The sequence below is a fragment of the Amblyomma americanum genome, chromosome 1 (genome assembly GCF_052857255.1).
Source record: "Amblyomma americanum isolate KBUSLIRL-KWMA chromosome 1, ASM5285725v1, whole genome shotgun sequence".
Lineage (NCBI taxonomy): Eukaryota > Metazoa > Arthropoda > Arachnida > Ixodida > Ixodidae > Amblyomma > Amblyomma americanum.
In genome coordinates, this window is record NC_135497.1 from 61227890 (window position 1) to 61245446 (window position 17557).

The following is a 17557-nucleotide window of genomic DNA, read 5'->3' on the forward strand; positions in this document are numbered from 1 at the left end:
ATCGCAAAGGAGGCCTTAAAGAAAGCGGCGAAGCGCAGGAAGGAGGTGCACGATCGCAGTGCTAGAGACGCGCCGTTTAATGTGGGGGACAGCGTGTACATTGAAAACTGCCAAAGGCAGATTGGGCTAGCTCGTAAGTTCCAGACGAAGTGGAGAGGACCGTGCGAGGTTGTCGAGAAGCTTTCTCCGGTAAACTTCAGAGTCCGAGACGTGAACCGGCGCTTGATAAGGATACACGCAAATCGCCTCAAGTCGGCACCGGTTCAGTATTCACGAAATGAGGAAAGGGAAAGCGCGGATTTTGATGGGGACAGAAGTGAAGCGGAGCGCGCAGATAGTTCGCAAGAAACGCCCTCTCCTGCATTTGTTCGGCAGGCGCCAGAGGTGACGGCCAGAATGCCACCGGATTTACTTCATGCATTGCTAGAAGAAGAAGCGCGCGAGGTTGCCGCGCAGATAACGCCAGGAGAGGCTCCTGCCACGAGCCCTCGCGAGTCCCAAAGCAGACAAAGGGTCACAGACTTACTTAGTATGACTCATGAAGGCCGATATCCGCTGCGAAATCGGAAAGCTAATTCGGACTAATGGTGTAAACAGAGCGGAGTTGTGAACTGGTCAGAATTGTGTAATGCCGCAGCTCATAACATTGCTATATGCGTATGTGTTAAGTTATCGGAGTTAGTAGTTAAACCTTTCTGTCATTAAGTAACACCTTCACAGGAGAGCATGCGGAGCGCATGCAGAACCTGCCCTACTTCCTTTCGTTATCTATATTTTTGTCTGTGCCGTGATCGTGCTAGAAGTGGGAGCTCCTTTGTAACTGTGGTAAATTTATTTCGTCCAGTTTGGACTAGAAAGGAGAGGCTTGGGTGCTGAGTTTCATGTTTATCTGTAAAAGAAGATCAGTGCTGCCCCTGGAGACGCCAGTTATGACAGCGGAGGCATATGGTGTTGTGCAGTGGTGTTGAGTGCAGCGAAAAGTGTTTTGTCGGACGCACTGTGCGAGGCGATTCAGAAAGACAAGGGGAGCTGCGTGGACTCAAATGTTCGGAGAACATTCTTCTGGAGGGTGAGCGAGTGTGACATTCCTTGTGTGTGCTACGAGGTACATTCCTTGTGTGTGCTACGAGGTACATTCCTTGTGTGTGCTACGAGGTTCCGCGTTCGACGGCGCGGCGTAGACGGAGACCCAGATGACAGCGGCATCATCAATTACCCAGCAATGCTCTTTGAGTGACGACCAGAACGAAGGGACCCGCCGCCGTCGCCGCGGGGAAACGGGCTTATCCTCCCCAATTGGCGTGGCGGTTCCAGGGGCGGCCCTCCCGAGCACATTCCAGGACAAGGGAACTGTCAGCGATCCAGAGCGCGCCTTACCTTGAGGAGCGAGTGTCAGTTGATGGATGAAGAATGGAGGCCGGTGACCCGCGGGAACTGTCAGCGGGCCAGAGCGCGCCGTACCACAGCCGACGCTATGCGCTACCGCGAAGACAACCCTCTTTCCCTCGGACTCAACACGTGAGGGGGGCGAGACAATAAGTGCGGTGGTATGTTTGTGCGCCCAAGTGAAAGCCCTAGCCCCCCCCCCTCCTTCCCCTCCAGCGTGGGCGTCCTCACCCTAGGGAGTGTGGAGAAGAGGATATAAAAATCGAGAAGCAGTACGGAAGAACGACGCTCAGGACGACATCGTTCGCCAAGAGGGCCTTCAGCGCCGAAGCCCGACGGCGTGCAGCTTCTGCCAGCAACCGCTCGAGCCCAACTCCGGAGCCACTCCATCGCCCCCATGAAGTCGTCGGCACGTAAGCTCGGACGCCCCAGCCTCTGAATCTTAATCATGTATAATTATTGAATATATCTGTTTGTTTAAACTGAGCCATACGGTGTCTCTTTGCCTCTCCGTCCCGTGTGGACCTGCGCATTATGGGGGTCATCACATGGCATTGGCGTCCTGCGGGCTGCCTCTATATGTAGGCATATACAGCGCAGTGATTTACAACACGCTCCCCTGCAGACCGCTACGCAGAGGCACTGACTGATCGTCCAAGATTAGAAAGCACGCACGCACACACTGCGCGGCTGCAGTGGCTGGTCCTCGAAAAGGTGCTCCAAAACAAAGAAAAAGGAGTGAGCACCCACCGACGACTGCTGTCTCGATTTCTAATGTCAGACGTCTACCGCGATGCACGAAAATACAACCCCCGAAAAAGAGCGAACAAGGTCTGGCTTTGTGACCAAGGCTTACCAGTTGTCATGCCGTGTCGGGAAGTCCATTTCAGACGGCGCTTGGCATAGGGGGCAGAGTAAACGCTAGCAGCTCACCTTGGCATGACGTTCTTCGTCCGGTCGATGATGAGGCCGTCTGCAGTAGCCGCGGCGATCAAACACGTAATTTAAAGAGACCGAGGCCGTGTGGGCATGCATGCAGTACGTCCCGGAAGTCTCTCACTTGCGGCCCTGTTGCCTCGTGTATCTCGTTCTATTCAAGCGACACTGCAAACACATAGAAGTTGGCCTGTATCATAAGCATGCCGCATTGTAATCACGAGCATACAATCCTCACTGAAACCGGGGCTTTTATAAGCTAATCAAGAACAAAAAACGAAATACAGGTGTCGCCGCAAGCGGCCGATTTCACAAATGAAATGTATGCGTCGACAGCGATGTATACGTCATGCACCTCAAAAGAGCGGCAACCCGGCCTTTTCTGAAAAAGGCCCTCATTGACCCAGTTAGCCTAACACGTGGCACTTCTCAAGGTGCAGTGTTGCCCCCCCCCCCCTCAACCTCGGCATGACCGCCCTAGCTAGAACGCTCGCCTCCATCTCCACTCTGCATCATCATTTCTACGCCGGTGACGTCGCCACTCTGGTGTACCAGCGGGTCCTCCGGAGATGTAGAGAACACTCTGCGCCAAGGTCCCATCTCCCTCCTTTCTTTCATAGACCGAACTTCAAGCCGCTCCAGAAAAATATGGACCACTTCTCCTCACGCACACGCAATATCACCGGTGCAATCAATCACCCGTCTCACTTCACATCAACGACCAACTGATACCCCGACTCAACACAACGCCAGGTTCTTGGCATGCACCTTCACACAAAACAGAACACGCCCTCCGTTTAACATGCCATTAATGCATGCCATCAAGTCACTCACTTGGTTCGGCGGGTAGTCAGACGTCACGCTGGGCGAAGTGGGTCGCGTGCCACGCAGCTAGCACATGCCTTAGCCCTGCAGCCTAGCAAAATCTTTTTTCAAGATAATGTTGCTCGTGCGAACCGGTCTCTGATCTCTTGACTACACGTGAATAAACTTGAAACTGTTTCTGATGTTCTCCGTTTGTTGCTGTACTATTTACCGATTACATCTGCCTTTGCTGTGCGCTAAAAGACGCAAGCTCCGTGCGCTTGGGAAAGCCGAACAGGTATTCCCCAGGACTATGTTTAACAGACGTTTGAAGTTGAACATTGTTCGTTAAAGGCCAGAAGGAAAACAACAAAGAATAAAAGGGCTAAATTTTTTTATTAGGCAAAACATATCTTGCTAATCTCAGTTCTTTAGAGGACTTTTACTTAACGGGCGTTAGTAACAGCATTTCCTCAAACCTTCGGTGCGAAAGAGCCTCGCGACGCGGCCGTGCTTTAAGCCAAGCAAATGAAAAAAGCCTCTGTATGCAGGAACACACGAGCACTTTGCCATGTTGTATTTCATGAAGATGGCTTTTAACGCGTTGTAGCGTTAAGGGTCCCGTTCAGAGGAGAAACGGTCGTGGTTGACGTTGGCGTGTCGAGAAAACCGGGATTGGTCAAGGACCGGCCGTGATGTCACGATCACATGACCTCGCGTGGGTAACTAAAACACCCCACAACGATCATACAGTACAACAATTGTGACGTAACAACAGAATTTTTCATTTCACTACCGTGTCGTGACGTCATTCCGCCATCATTACGTTGTACCTCTGAAGAAAGAACAACAATTGCGCTGAAATGCGTCAGCTGATGCATTTGGCGCTGCCGGTGCTGATGGCGCCATTTACCCACGTGTGGAAGACCTTTACCGTGCTTAAAAAGTAAACAACAAACGTTATGTAAGGCCCTGAGCATGAAGTCGAAAGTCTTCCATTTCTGTTTGCAACCACCACAACTTGAAGTAACCGTGAAGGGGTGTTGTTTCTACCGTATCGGTGAGCCTGTTTCTTTCTCTCTTCTGTCACTGAGAGTGCAGAAGCTCAACATAAACTCATCTGTCTGCCAAACATGCTCAAGTATCGTTAAAATGCTCCGTACACTAAAAATGTATTTTCGATACCGATACTTTCCTTTTTTGCAAGGGATGCCCAATACCGATACGCAAAACGTATCGAAAGATAGCATCGGTAGATTTTTTGGTGGATGAGGCAGTGCCACATAGTTGTGCGAATTGTGCATATTTGCTGGTAAAATTCCTGCCACCAGCGCGCCCGCATACTGGGACCACTGAAAACTTTATACAGGGGCAGTGGCAGACACATCCAAGTGCTTCCGCGGCCAGAAGTCGAGTTCATGCGCTCCCCGTCTGCAAAGAGCCCTCTTCGTACCCCACGAAACACGAAAAGTTCCTGTATAAATCTATAAGTCATCTACACCAAGACGTTTTCACGTCTTAAAGAAGTATAGCCAAGATTTTATATAGCCGTCCGAAGTCTTGAAGACCTCCTGTAGCCTAGGCTAATGTAACGCTATCTGTCGACTACAAGAGGTTTTCCTTCACATCTTGTAGACTTCTAGGTGATACCTTGCTTGGCTGTAAAGAAGCGTTTTAGCTCTTTTGTAGCTGTGGTATCCGATGCTAGTAGTTGGTTAATAGAGGTCTTACCTAGCTGTATAGATGTATTTTAGCCATTTTGTATCTGTGGTAATGTAATGCTGTTAAATGAAAGGAACTTTAGGAAGAACCCATCCTTGATGTCCGACAAGCAGTAAGAACTGTGAAGGAAGTACAAGCGCCTTGCATGCTTGGGAGACAAAATATGGGCATTGAGGGTGTGTGAGAAAACCTGTTGCTGTGCTGTCTTTTGCCTCTCTTGTCTGACGCTTGGAATGTTGTCTGCTGATTTAAGACGTATTTGCTTCAGCAGAAGTCTCGGTACCAGGTAATTAGTTCATGAGATAATGCAGAAGTTTCTTTTGCAACAAAACTTTGCATATCAAGAGTGCAAAAGAAACTACTTTGTCATTTCATGTATTGACTGCCTGGCCAGTCAATTGACAACTGGCCGAATTCTCTAGACAACTCTCTAGACAACTGTCGAAATGCCAAGAGGGACAAGAGAGCACGGCAACAAGTTTTCTCAGATACACACATTTTTTTCCTAAGTGTGCAAGACATCCGTATTTTCTCCAAACTGAGCTCTTAATGCTCTTGAGACATCACGAAGAGCTCTTCGCAAAGCACCTTTCCCTTTGGCTGCTGCGTAACTATAAGTTAATTGTGGAAACGTGACATATTCTTGCAATGCCTGCTGCAAGATGAAATTTTGGGAAGGCAAACTGTATTAATTAAATGTAATCATAGTAGAACTACAAGTAAAATTCAGACTAAAGAAATAAAAATAGCCGCTCTGGTGGTTCATTTTCTCAATGCAGGCAGTGTTCTCGGCGCAAAAAAAAGAGCAAGAAATGGCTTCAATTAAAGAATCAAACATTTTATTGCCTCAATGAAACATAACTGCTACTTAAGATTAAAAACAGTGAAATGTTGAATCAAAACACAAGACAAATACCTCAAGAGAACAAAAATTGACACTTCGAAGGAGCAGTTGACAGCCGTCTCCTTAAAAATGGCAGGCACCAGGCCCATGTCTCCCATGAACACAGATGTTCACAGTCGCACTACACAGCGGGCATAAAAAAGGCCATGGTTAGTGGGCAAACAGAACAATTCACGTCAATTTTCAGCGCTCAATATTTGCGTCTGACTGTGTGCGTGTGAACAGAGACAAAATACACGAAAGAACCAGCAGTTAATAACTGTATATCATGTTCTATGTATCATGTTCATGTATCATGTTCTAGCATGCTGCTGTAAGTAGTGTAAAATAATAAAATAACGAAAATATTGCTTTAGTTTTGAAACTTGGGTGAGATTAGTCCATTTGCCCTCGCTTTATAAACCACTGCTATTTCTGAAAGGCTTACACATTTGCCTCCTCTTTGTTGAGTTGTTGTTAAGGCACTGCTATTTTACCTTCAGTATTGCAATCATTACTTCAAAACTCGAACAATGTGATTTTAAGTTTCCAATGTGCGTAATCTGCAGGTATGCATACCTGTGCTCGTGCAGAAATTCATTCAGACATTCAGACAGATCGACATGTATGCACAGGGTTTTCAATCTGGCCGGGCTGGAGGCAATTACCACCTCTCTCTTTTTAATTTTCATTCCTTCCTTGAAACTAACCAGCCCTTGCTCTTTTGGCAAACTGTAGCAGATCTTAACAAAACGAAAAGTTCAGGTCAAGCCAATAATAGAATTTGTGAAATATTTTTTTGCAAATAGCCTGCACCTATACAAGAAAGCATGAAGTAAAAGAAAAAAAGGGTCAGCTATGAAGAGTGCGTAACAGAACTTTTGAGGTTGAGCAGGCCAGGAGGTTCTCTGAAAACCTCTGCGCCGAAAAAGAAATGTACAGAGTGAATTCATTCAAGAATAAAACACTAGCTGTGCACACTGCAATGGCGTGCCAAAAATTCAAGGAGGCCTGCCTGCCAAGGGGCCACTTCCTTATATCGTCAAACAGCCAGCACACATACAGAGCTGCACCACTGAGTAGATTTCCTCAGTGTCATAACTGTCAATCTTAATGAAACAAAAGCTTGACAGGTCCATGCAGTAATACATCCCGATTTTCACGGTTCCCTCAGCTACTTTATTTTTTCTCTACCAACTGTGGATCTAAGGCGAAACAAAACGCTTCCATATTCTTTAGCAACTAGTCATATAAAGGTGTAAACATCAAATGAAATAGCTGAGGGCAGCCCTGTTCAAATAAACAGAAATCAGGCAATCATATTTAACTGACAAAGGAGTCTTCCATATTTTCACCAAGGCCTGGAACAACACAAGCCATCGACAATATATTGCTTGAGCTCTTGGCTTGCTTGGCTTATGGATGCAGTCATTGAATTTCATGAAACTGATACAACTTCCGCTACATAACTGCTTGTAAATTGTAAATTGCGGGGTTTAACGTCCAGAAACGACACATGGGCAACGAGGGGCGCCGTAGTGGAGGGCTCCGGATTAATTTGAACGACTAGGGGTTCTGTAACGTGCGCTGACTTAACACAGCACGTGGGCGTTTCCGTATTACGACTTTATCGACATACGGCCGCCTTGGCCGGCGTCAAAAAGCTTGCGATCTTGGGTTTGGCAGCCGAACTCAAAGCCACACAGCCACCCCGACAGGTTTCATGATCAGTTCGTGATAATGGATAGTGAACATTCTTTTCCGCCATTATAAGAATAACCAACACTCTCTTAACAAAAGTATCACTGATGGTAATCAAATTAAGTTGAATTGAAACTCTCGCGAGGACAGAAGCGAGTTGTTGGCAAGAATAAAATCCTGCCAGGATGCAATCGAGCAGACTTCGCTGCGTAGAAAAAATTCGCGCCTCCAACCTGTGCTCAAGCAAATCTGGTTGCTTTGAAGCTAAGCCACAAATGAACACTTCATTTTTCTAGGGTTATTGACGGCTTTCGTTAGAAAGCAGCTTATAGAGGATGTTAAATATGCGACAGCAGCCTAGCTGCACCCACTTGACGAAAGCTCAAACACGTGGGAACGCCCTGTTTTCGTACATCGAACGCTACACTTTGGTATGCAAACACCGGCTGACACAGTTTTGTGATCTGAAAAGCAAAGCAGAGACACACTAGCCGACGGTTAAATCAGCCGCATTAGCGGCTTAGCCGCAGTGAGGTTGATGCTTTCACCACACACGAGAAATGGAAGGTGCCTTACTTTTGCAGAAGACGAGGTTCACATTTCAGCGCAGTCATGCTATAGTAAAAGATATGGCGCGAATAGGCACCGACTGCGAGGGTGGCATGACGCAACGACCGAGGTGGTGGCAAGTTGGCGCCGGAGAGACAGCTCGCAGCCGCGGAGGGACGCTGGTCCCTGCGAGGCACGCCGCCCAGGCAGGGTGTCACCTGATAGTACCATGGCCTGCGCTTGGAGCGGCGACGCCTCCGTGACGGACGCCGGGGGTCCCGGGAACCAGCCGAGATATTTCCTTCACAAGGAGAGACCGACTAAGAGCTGGCTGGCGAGGACGACCCCGAGGGGTGAAGAAAAGGCTCGAGAGGACGCGGCCAGCGGGACAGACAAAGGGAGAACGGTTTGGGAAACCGTGCACAGAGGCCGCATTCTGATGGCAAAGTGTTGTCGCCGCAATTGTGAATAGATGTAAATAAATTAGGCACTGTATCGAATTTTTGGTGTGGTCCGGCTTCATTGGGAGGTAACGGCCGCCGGGTTCCGGGAACCAACCGAGATGCCTTCACAAGGAGTCGACCAAAGGGAACAACGGGGAAGCAAGGGCGAACCAGAGCAAGCTGGATAGGAGGACCCAGAAGCGAGGAGACAGGAAAGGGAAGAACGGGGAGACAGATGGTGGATGCCGAGACGAGAGGCCGCATCCCGACGGCAGCAAAGTTGGCTCAATTTTGTAAAAAGTGTAAATAAATTCTGCTGTATTTTTCATTCCGTAGTGGTGCGGCTTCGTTGGGAGTAGCGTGGAAGAGTTAGCAAGAACCTGTCTGAGTCAGGCAGGTTCCTTCCTCCGTTCTCTATTTTGTTTTCCTCTCCTCCCGATTCAACCAGACCACACCAAAAATTCCGATTACACAGTGCCAAATTTATTTACATCTATTCACAGTTGTGGCGACACCACTTTGCCATCAGGATGCGGCCTCTCTGCACGGTGTCCCAACCCGTGGTGGTTGGCGGTGGTGGTTGATACTTTGGGATATTCTGGGGAGGTTATACTGGACGCGGGTTATGTTGCCCAATTCGTGGGATCACTCTTGGCGCCCAAGGGGAAGGGAATGAGGAGGTGGGTGGGGGATGGGGAATTCTGTCGCCGTCTACGCTGAGCTCGTATTCCGGGAATCGTGGCGGTAGCCGGTTCTCCACAATCACCGGGCAGCAGGTCCGCCACAGCAGCAGAATCGGCACCAGGGAGGGGGAAATGAACGGCAACGCGCTGGGAGTGGCGCGCGCGCGTCAGGGGCTTGCAGGAGGCAAGCAGCGTGGTCTCCGACCAGCCGCAGAGCTAGCCAGAGCGCATCAATGACTGCAGGGCAGCGGGGTCTGTCAGCAGGCGGCCGCCACGTTGGTTGGTACATGCGGCAGCAGGTGAAGAACGCGGGAAACTACTGTAGGGTAGCAGCGCGGCGGGAGACGCTGAAATCCCCCGTCTCCGGTGGCGCGTAGGGAGCTGTAAGCACAGCAGTGGCGTCAGGCAGCTGGCGCCACGAGGTCTGGCGGTCGGTATCAGGAGCGCAGGATACAAGCCTGGGAGTACCGCTGGACGGCGCGAAGAGGCCCCACGCACGTCAGAGTGGGTGGTGTGGGCGGTATGCTGCATGAAGGCTGCTCTCGCTTTCGGGATCAACACAGCACCGATGGCGGGCGGGCCGCCGCCATCGGTGTCCGCTATGCCGTCTGCCGGGGGTTTGCAGGAAAGATGGGCCGTCGCCGCTGCAGCTGCCGACGACGGCCCGGAGAAGCTGTCCCGGTGGGCATAGACTACACGGCCGACGATGCGGCCGCCGGGTAGTAAGGCCTACTTGAAGTAGGAGCGTGGCCGCCTAAGCCGCCGACGGACGGTAGAGAGGCCCTAGTAGGGGCGGAAGGGCGCCGGTCGGCGCGGGTCGCGCGCGGTTGTCCTCGAGCTCGTCCGAAGGGCAGGCAGGAGGATGGGCCGGGCGCGACGAGGGCTTGAGCATGACGGTAACGTCAGGAGGCTCGAATACGTCAGGAGGCATCCGCACTCCTCGGAGGTGCAGACGGAACTCGATCTCCCCTTGTCTGTCCCGCTGGTCGCGTCCTCTCGAGCATTTTCTTCCCCAGTCGGGGTCGTCCTCGCCACCAGCTCTTTGTCGCTCTCTCCTTGTGAAGGAAACATCTCGGCTGGTTCCAGGAACCCAGCGGCCGTCACGGAGGCGTCGCCGCTCCAAGCGCAGGCCATGGTCCTATCAGGTGACACGCTGCGTGGGCGGCATGCCTCGCAGGGCCCAGCGTCCCTCCGCGGCTGCGAGCCGTCTCTTCGGCGCCAACTTGCCGCCACCTCGGTCAGTGCGTACCGTTCCGTCTGGACCTCCGAGGGGAGCGGATGCCTCCGGCTTCTCCTCCCGAGACGTGTTCCCGCCCGACGACGACGCCGTCTCGCCTCAGCCACTCCCGGTGCACCCTCCTGCCCGCCCTTTGGACGATCGCCAGGAGCACCGCGCGCGCCCAGCGCAGTCCGGTGCCCTTCCCCAGCTACTAGGCCGCCCCGCCGACCCGCCGCCCGCGTAGGCGCCCCTCGCCCTACTCCTCGTAAACGGCGGTATTCAGCGTACCCCGCCGCACTGCCTCCCAGCAGTTTCTTCGCGGTCCTCACCGGCCGTCACGTGGTGGCTTCCTGCAGGCAGCCCCGCTGGCTGCAATCCTAGCCCGCCTCTGGCCAGCTTTTCGGCTGGTTCGGGGTCATGTCTGCTCGCCTCCCGCAAGCCCCCAAGGCGCGCGCGCCGTTCATCCTCCCCTTCCCTCTTGTGGCTGCTGCTGCGGTGACCTGCCTTCCTGGAAGCCGAGGACCATCTACCGCCGCACCCCTAGGTTACGTGCCTGGATTACGTGCCGTGCCATTGGTGACCCCGCGGACAGAGACGGTGCCCCCCCCTTCCAAATATCCCAATCCCCCTCCCCTGGCCCCCAAGAGTTTTGCCCAAAGGGCCAACATACGTCCGGGCCAGCATCCCCCCCCCCCCTTCATAGCAACAACCACCACCAGTGCGTACTGCTGGTTCCGTGGCAGGCAGGACCGGCCCGCGCGCACACACACACACCCACGATGCCCCCGTAACTGCCGTTCGGGGGGTGTCTCGTCCGTCGCCGCTGAGCGGCAAGCACACACACACGCACACACACACACACACACACACACACGCGCACGCGCGCGCGCGCGCGCACACACGCACACACACACACACACACACACACGCGCGCACACACACACACACACACACACACACACACGCGCGCACGCACGCACGCACACACACACACACACACACACACACACACACACACACAAACCCAACGCGCCGGCTGTTTCTTCCGGCCGTCAGTCCATTTTGGTTGCAAGTCTGCCCTATAAACAGTTTTCTTTTAGAAGACCCTTTTGCCCGTCTTCATCGCTGCTTCGACTGCCGTCACCACTACGTGACATCTGGTAGAGGTGCTGGGTAGCCTTCCATGTTCCCGACGCCCCCTTCAAGTCGTGAAGCCAGCCCTCAGCGCTTCGAACACGAGGACGAGCCAGCCGACGTCTCAAGGGAGAGGAGCCTGAGTTCGGGAAACTGCCGGACCGCACCAGACAGCGAAAAGACGCTGCTACGAGCACCGCAACCTCGCCAAAGATGTCGACACCGATCATACTGCAGCAGCCGCGAGTGCCGCCAACTTTCAATGGATCCCTAGGCGAAGACCCTGAAGAATGGTTGGACCAATTTGAGCCCGTGGCGTCATTCAACAAGTGGGATGATGCGGCAAAAATTGGACACGTGTTTTTCTCATTGAATGGCTCCGCACGCACGTGATACGAAAACTACGAGTCGTCCCTTACGACATGGGAGCTATTCAAGAGAGAACGATTGAAGGTATTCACCAGTGTCGTGAGGAAAGAAAGAGTCGAACGACTCCCCGAGTCCAGGATCCAGCTTCCGAATGAGCCCGTCCGCGGTTACTTCGAGGAGATGAAACGCCTATTTCGCCGCGCCGACTCTGAGATGACCGAGGAAAAGAAAGTTCAGTTTTTAATGCGCGGCGTAAAAGAACAACTCCTTGGCAGCCTCGTCCGCCAGCCGCCAAAAACAGTCTAGGAATTCATGCAAGGAGCCTGCGCGATTGAGAAGATCCTCGACGTCCGAGCTCGGCAGTACAATCGCCCTTCCTCTTCCGTTCGGACAGACGGCCACATGACGGCCACGACGGACACGACGGCCACACGCCGCATGAAGAACCGACACTCGCTGCACCGACGCCGCACACAATGAGAACCCCGACCACGACGCAAACTACCTTGAAAACGACGCCGTCACCAAGAAGAGCTTCGACCACACGCCCCACCCGCGACTCGCATAAGCGACGAAGCCGTGACCCGACGCCGAGAGCGACATACAATGCAAGAGCCAGGACCTCCGACTTAGAAGTGGCTACCGACGGCCGGAAAGTTACCGCTCTAGTTGACACAGAAGCCGATTACTCGGTGATGAATGGAACATTCGCTGCGCAGCTGAGAAAAGTCACAACGGCTTGGGATGGCCCACAAATTCGCACCGCAGGGGGCCACCTCATTACGCCATCAGGAAGATACACAGCGCGAGTGACTGTCAAAGGGCATACCTATCCTGCGACCTTTGTTGTGCTACCGAAATGCTCCCGCGAAGTGATCTTGGGTATGGATTTCCTTAATGAGCATCGGGCGATCATCGACCTTCGATCCAAGCTGATCACACTTTCGACGGACGAAGCCATCGATTCGATGAAAACTCGGGAAAATCACGTTGCCCTGAGTATCCTGGAGGAAGAAGTGAGCGTCCCACCCCGTTCAAGCGTTATCGTGACCGTAGGCGCCACCAAAGCCATTAACGCTGAAGCCATCATCGAGGGCAACATGCAGCTGCTTCTAGACCGAGGAATCAACATCGCAAGAGGCATCGCACATTTCCGCAATGGCCAGGCGGAAGTACTGCTGACTAACTTCAGCGAAGAAAACCGGCACATTAACAGAGGAACGACGACTGCTTTCTTCGACGAAATATCCCACGTACGAGACTCCTTCGCCCTCTCCGACCCAACCGCAGAAGATTCGCCTGACCAAGAGAACTTGCCCACTTGCGACATCAACCCAGCCCTGCACCGGAACAGACAAGACCAGATCCGCAATCTGCTTCAAAGCTACAGTGAGTGTTTTTCGACATCGCCGAAGGTGTGACAAACGCCAATTGCCAAGCATCGCATTATAACGGACCAACACGTCCGACCTCTCCGTCAAAGCCCCTACCGTGTGTCACCGCAAGAACGATAAGCCATCCGGGACTAAGTCGAAGAAATGCTTCACGACGACGTCATTCAGCCTTCAAACAGCCCATGGGCGGCACCGGTTGTTCTAGTGAGAAAGAAAGACGGCGCACTTCGATTCTGCGTGGATTACCGCCGCTTGAACAACATAACGAAGAAGGACGTCTACCCCCTCCCCCGCATCGATGACACACTGGACCGCCTCTGCAACGCCAAATATTTCTCATCGATGGACCTCAAGAGCGGATACTGGCAAATTGAGGCCGACGAAAAAGATCGCGAGAAGAAAGCATTCATCACTCCGGATGGGCTGTTTGAGTTCAAGGTGATGCCATTAGGTCTCTGTTCCGCACCAGCGACGTTTCAGCGAGTAATGGATACAGTGCTGGCAGGCCTAAGTGGAAAATTTGTCTGGTATATTTAGATGACGTCGTTGTCTTCGCCTCGAGCTTTGAAGAGCACCTCAAAAGACTACGAACGGTACTAGACGCAATCAAGTCGTCTGGCCTAACCTTGAAAGCAGAGAAATGCCACTTTGTCTACGAAGAGCTGCTGTTTCTAGGCCACATCGTTAGCAAGGAGGGAGTACGCCCAGACCCGCAGAAAACAGCTGCTATTGAAGTTTCCACCGCCGGCCGATAGGAAAGCAGTGCACAGATTTCTCGGACTGTGCGCATATTACCGACGATTTGTGAAAAACTTTTCGCGCATCGCCGAGCCCCTGACCCAACTGACGAAGGCAGACGTGCCGTTTAAATGGGAAGCACCGCAAGCAGAAGCCTTCAAGGAACTTCAGCGTCGTTTACAGTCCCCACCGATCCTCGCGCATTTTGATGAAAATGCCGATACTGAAGTTCATACCAACGCAAGCAGCTTGGGCCCAGGCGCCGTCCTCGTTCGAAAAAGCGACAGGCTGGAGAAAGTCATCGCATACGCTAGCCGTTCACTTTCCAAGGCTGAGGCTAACTATTCGAAAACTGAGAAGGAGTGCCTTGCCATCATCTGGGCTACGTCGAAATTCAGTCCCTACCTGTGCGGACGACCGTTCAAGGTGGTCAGCGACCACCACGCGCTGTGCTGGCTTGCAAATTTGAAGGACCCCTGTGGCCGACTCACTCGATGGAGTCTGCCTCTTTAGGAGTTTGACGTCACCGTCGTTTACAAGTCCGGACGCAAGCACTCTGACGCCGATTGCCTCTCACGAGCCACTGTAAACACACCGCCGCCGGACGACGATGAGGACGCCTTCCTGGGACCCATCAGCGCAAGCTCTTTTGCTCAGCAGCAACGCTCGGACCCCGACCTAAAACGCCTCATCGAGTACCTGGAAGGCAAGGTTTCTTCACCCCCCGCTTCATTCAAGCGAGGACTGTCATCCTTCTGTGTGCAGAATGAGGTCCTCGTGAAGAACTTTGCAGCGAGCAAAACAGCCTACCTCCTTGTTGTACCTGCTTGTCACCGCGAAGAAGTTCTACAGGCTTCACACGACGAGCCGACAGCTGGACATCTCGGGCTTACTCGCACCCTCCGCCGCATTCAAGACAAGTATTACTGGCCCCGACTGTCTGCCGATGTCGAGCACTATGTGAAATCCTGCCGAGATCGTCAGCGACGAAAGACACCTCCCACACGACCAGCAGGATTTCTGAACCCCATTGAACCTCCCTCAAGGCCCTTTCAGCAGATCGGCATGGACTTGCTTGGCCCTTTTCCAACTTCAACATCTGGAAATAAGTGGGTCATCATAGCGACCGACTACCTGACCCGCTACGCCGAGGCGAAAGCCCTACCGAACGGAACAGCCGCAGAAGTCGCCAAATTTTTCGTGGAGTGCATTCTTCTTCGACACGACGCCCCCGATGTGCTCATCACGGACAGAGGAACAGCATTCACGGCGGAACTAACGCAAGCCATGCTGCGTTACAGTCAAACCAGCCACCGGAGTACAACTGCATACCACCCGCAGACCAACGGACTGACCGAGCGCCTGAACAAAACCATCGCCGATATGCTCGCCATGGATGTCGATGCCGAACACAAAACCTGGGATGTCATCCTGCCTTTCGCCGTCTTCGCCTACAACACCGCAGTACTGGAGACCACCCAGATGACGCCTTTTAAGCTCGTCCATGGCAGGGAGGCCACGACCACGCTAGACGCCATGCTGCCCAACGTTACAAAAGAAGAGAACGTCAACGTTGCCGCCTACCTTCAACGCGCAGAAGCAGCTCGAAGGCTTGCCCGGTTACAGATTAAAGATCAGCAGCGGTCCGACGCCAGACGCTACAACCTACGAAGACGCAACGCGGAATACAAGCCAGGTGACCAAGTCTGGGTGGGGACGCCCATTCGCCGCCGTGGATTGAGTGAAAAGCTTTTACGCCGCTATTTCGGCCCGTACAAGGTTCTTGGTCTGCTAGGTGAACTGGATTATGAAGTCATCCCTGACGCAATGACTGCATCCCAGCGACGCCGCGTACGACCAGAAGTTGTCCATGTAGTCCGTCTGAAGCCGTATTATGCGCGCTAAAGGCCGCTGCATTTCCATGCATTATTTTCGCAATTAAGATCCATATTTTTTTATTACTAGTCGCATTATTTGTTTTAATGCATTGGGTCGATGCTTCTTTGAGAGGGGAGTAATGCCGCGAATATTTGCAGTGTTTGTTCGTTTTTCAAATCTGCTGCCACACCATTTTATCGCTTTGTTTGCGACGCAAGACGCGTCTAGATTTATCTCGATTGATCGCAGCCAGGCAGAGCTGATTCTACGTTGTTCCGGAATGTTCTAGTAACTTTGCATGCTTTATCTCGAAAGTTCGCTATCAGCTTTAAATTGAGCACAACCGGCAGCGGCGGGCATTCGGTTCGACGCCGCCGAGCACGCTTGTCGCTTCGCCGCCTCCGAGTGTTTCAGTCCATTTTGGGTGCAAGTCAGCCCAATAAACTGTTTTCTTTTAGAAGACCCTTTTGTCCATCTTCATCGCTGCTTCGACTGCCGTCACCACTACGTGACAATATGGCAGTCAGTGGTGCTCATGGCAAGTCTAAGGTACTGTGTCTGAAGATGTGCGTCAACTAGTTCCTGAATGGTGTTATGCATGCCTAGTGCAAGAAGTTTGGCTGTGCTAGTGCTACGAGGTAGGTTTAGGGCTGCCTTAGTCGCAAGGCGGATCATTGCGTTCACGCGTTCGGTTTCCGTGCGGTTGAATTTGAGATATGGGGTTGAGTATAGAATGCGGCTAAGCGTAAATGCATGCACTACTTGAATTTACAATGAACGTTTCTTCTAAAACTCGCGTCCAGCAAACTTTTGTCTCCGATAATACATTCCTACGAAAGCGAACCTGGGTGAGTTGGCTGCATTTATCATTATATCCTTTTTTTATAGGGTTTAACGACCCAAAGCGACTCAGGCTATAAGAGGCCCCGTTGTGGAGGACTCCGGATAATTTACATCACCTGGAATTCTTTAACGTGCACTGACATCGCACAGCGTATACGGGCCTCTAACATTTCGCCTCCATCGAAATGCGACCGCCATGGCCAAGATCAAACCGGCGTCTTTCGGATCAGCATCACGAGCTGTGTGTGGTAGTAATTTTGCTCTTCTTGTTTCTTTCACATCTTCCGTCGTTCTGCGGCGCTAAAGGAATACACGGGGGTCAATGAGGTAAAAAAAGCAAAAAATACGACGAGGATGGGATTCGAACCCACGCAGGCAGAGCCCAGTGGAGTAGCAATCCACCGCCTTAACCACTCGGCCACCTCGTCATCATATCTGCTAATTTTTGGAGGTGCAAATTAAGCCTTCTGGCTTCCACATAAAGAATTTTTATCAATGTTTATTTTTGCGTACATTGCGAACTCGCAGCTTTTTCTGAAAGTACGCTCTGCCTGTCACTGATTTCTTCATTTCAGGTGAATTTGGTATGCACTGGCGCACAGCCGCAACGCGGCGCTGTGGTGCGCCGCCGCCGGCCGCCATGATTGAAGTGCACCTAGCAGACGAACTCCGACCCGCAAGCGTGTTTTCTTCGCGTGTCGCATTCAGACTGCCGCTTGAAATCCGCGTACATCGCAGATTCGACCGGTTGTCGCTGGGCGTGACAGACGCACGTGACTACGTCGTAAACGAACGCCACTTCGATTGGGCAGCTGCGCTTGTCGAACCTATCGAGGAAACCAGCGCAGCGTCGAAAGGTGGCTGCGGGTTTGGTT

General features: G+C 52.3%; 1 non-coding gene across 1 annotated transcript; it reads right to left on the reverse strand.

Annotated features, from left to right (window-relative positions):
• Nucleotides 1-17028: 17028 nt before the first annotated feature.
• TRNAS-GCU (transfer RNA serine (anticodon GCU)) lies at nt 17029-17110 on the reverse strand. The gene has a single exon. It is a non-coding gene; the product is annotated as a tRNA-Ser (tRNA).
• Between the last annotated feature and the right edge of the window lie 447 nt (nt 17111-17557).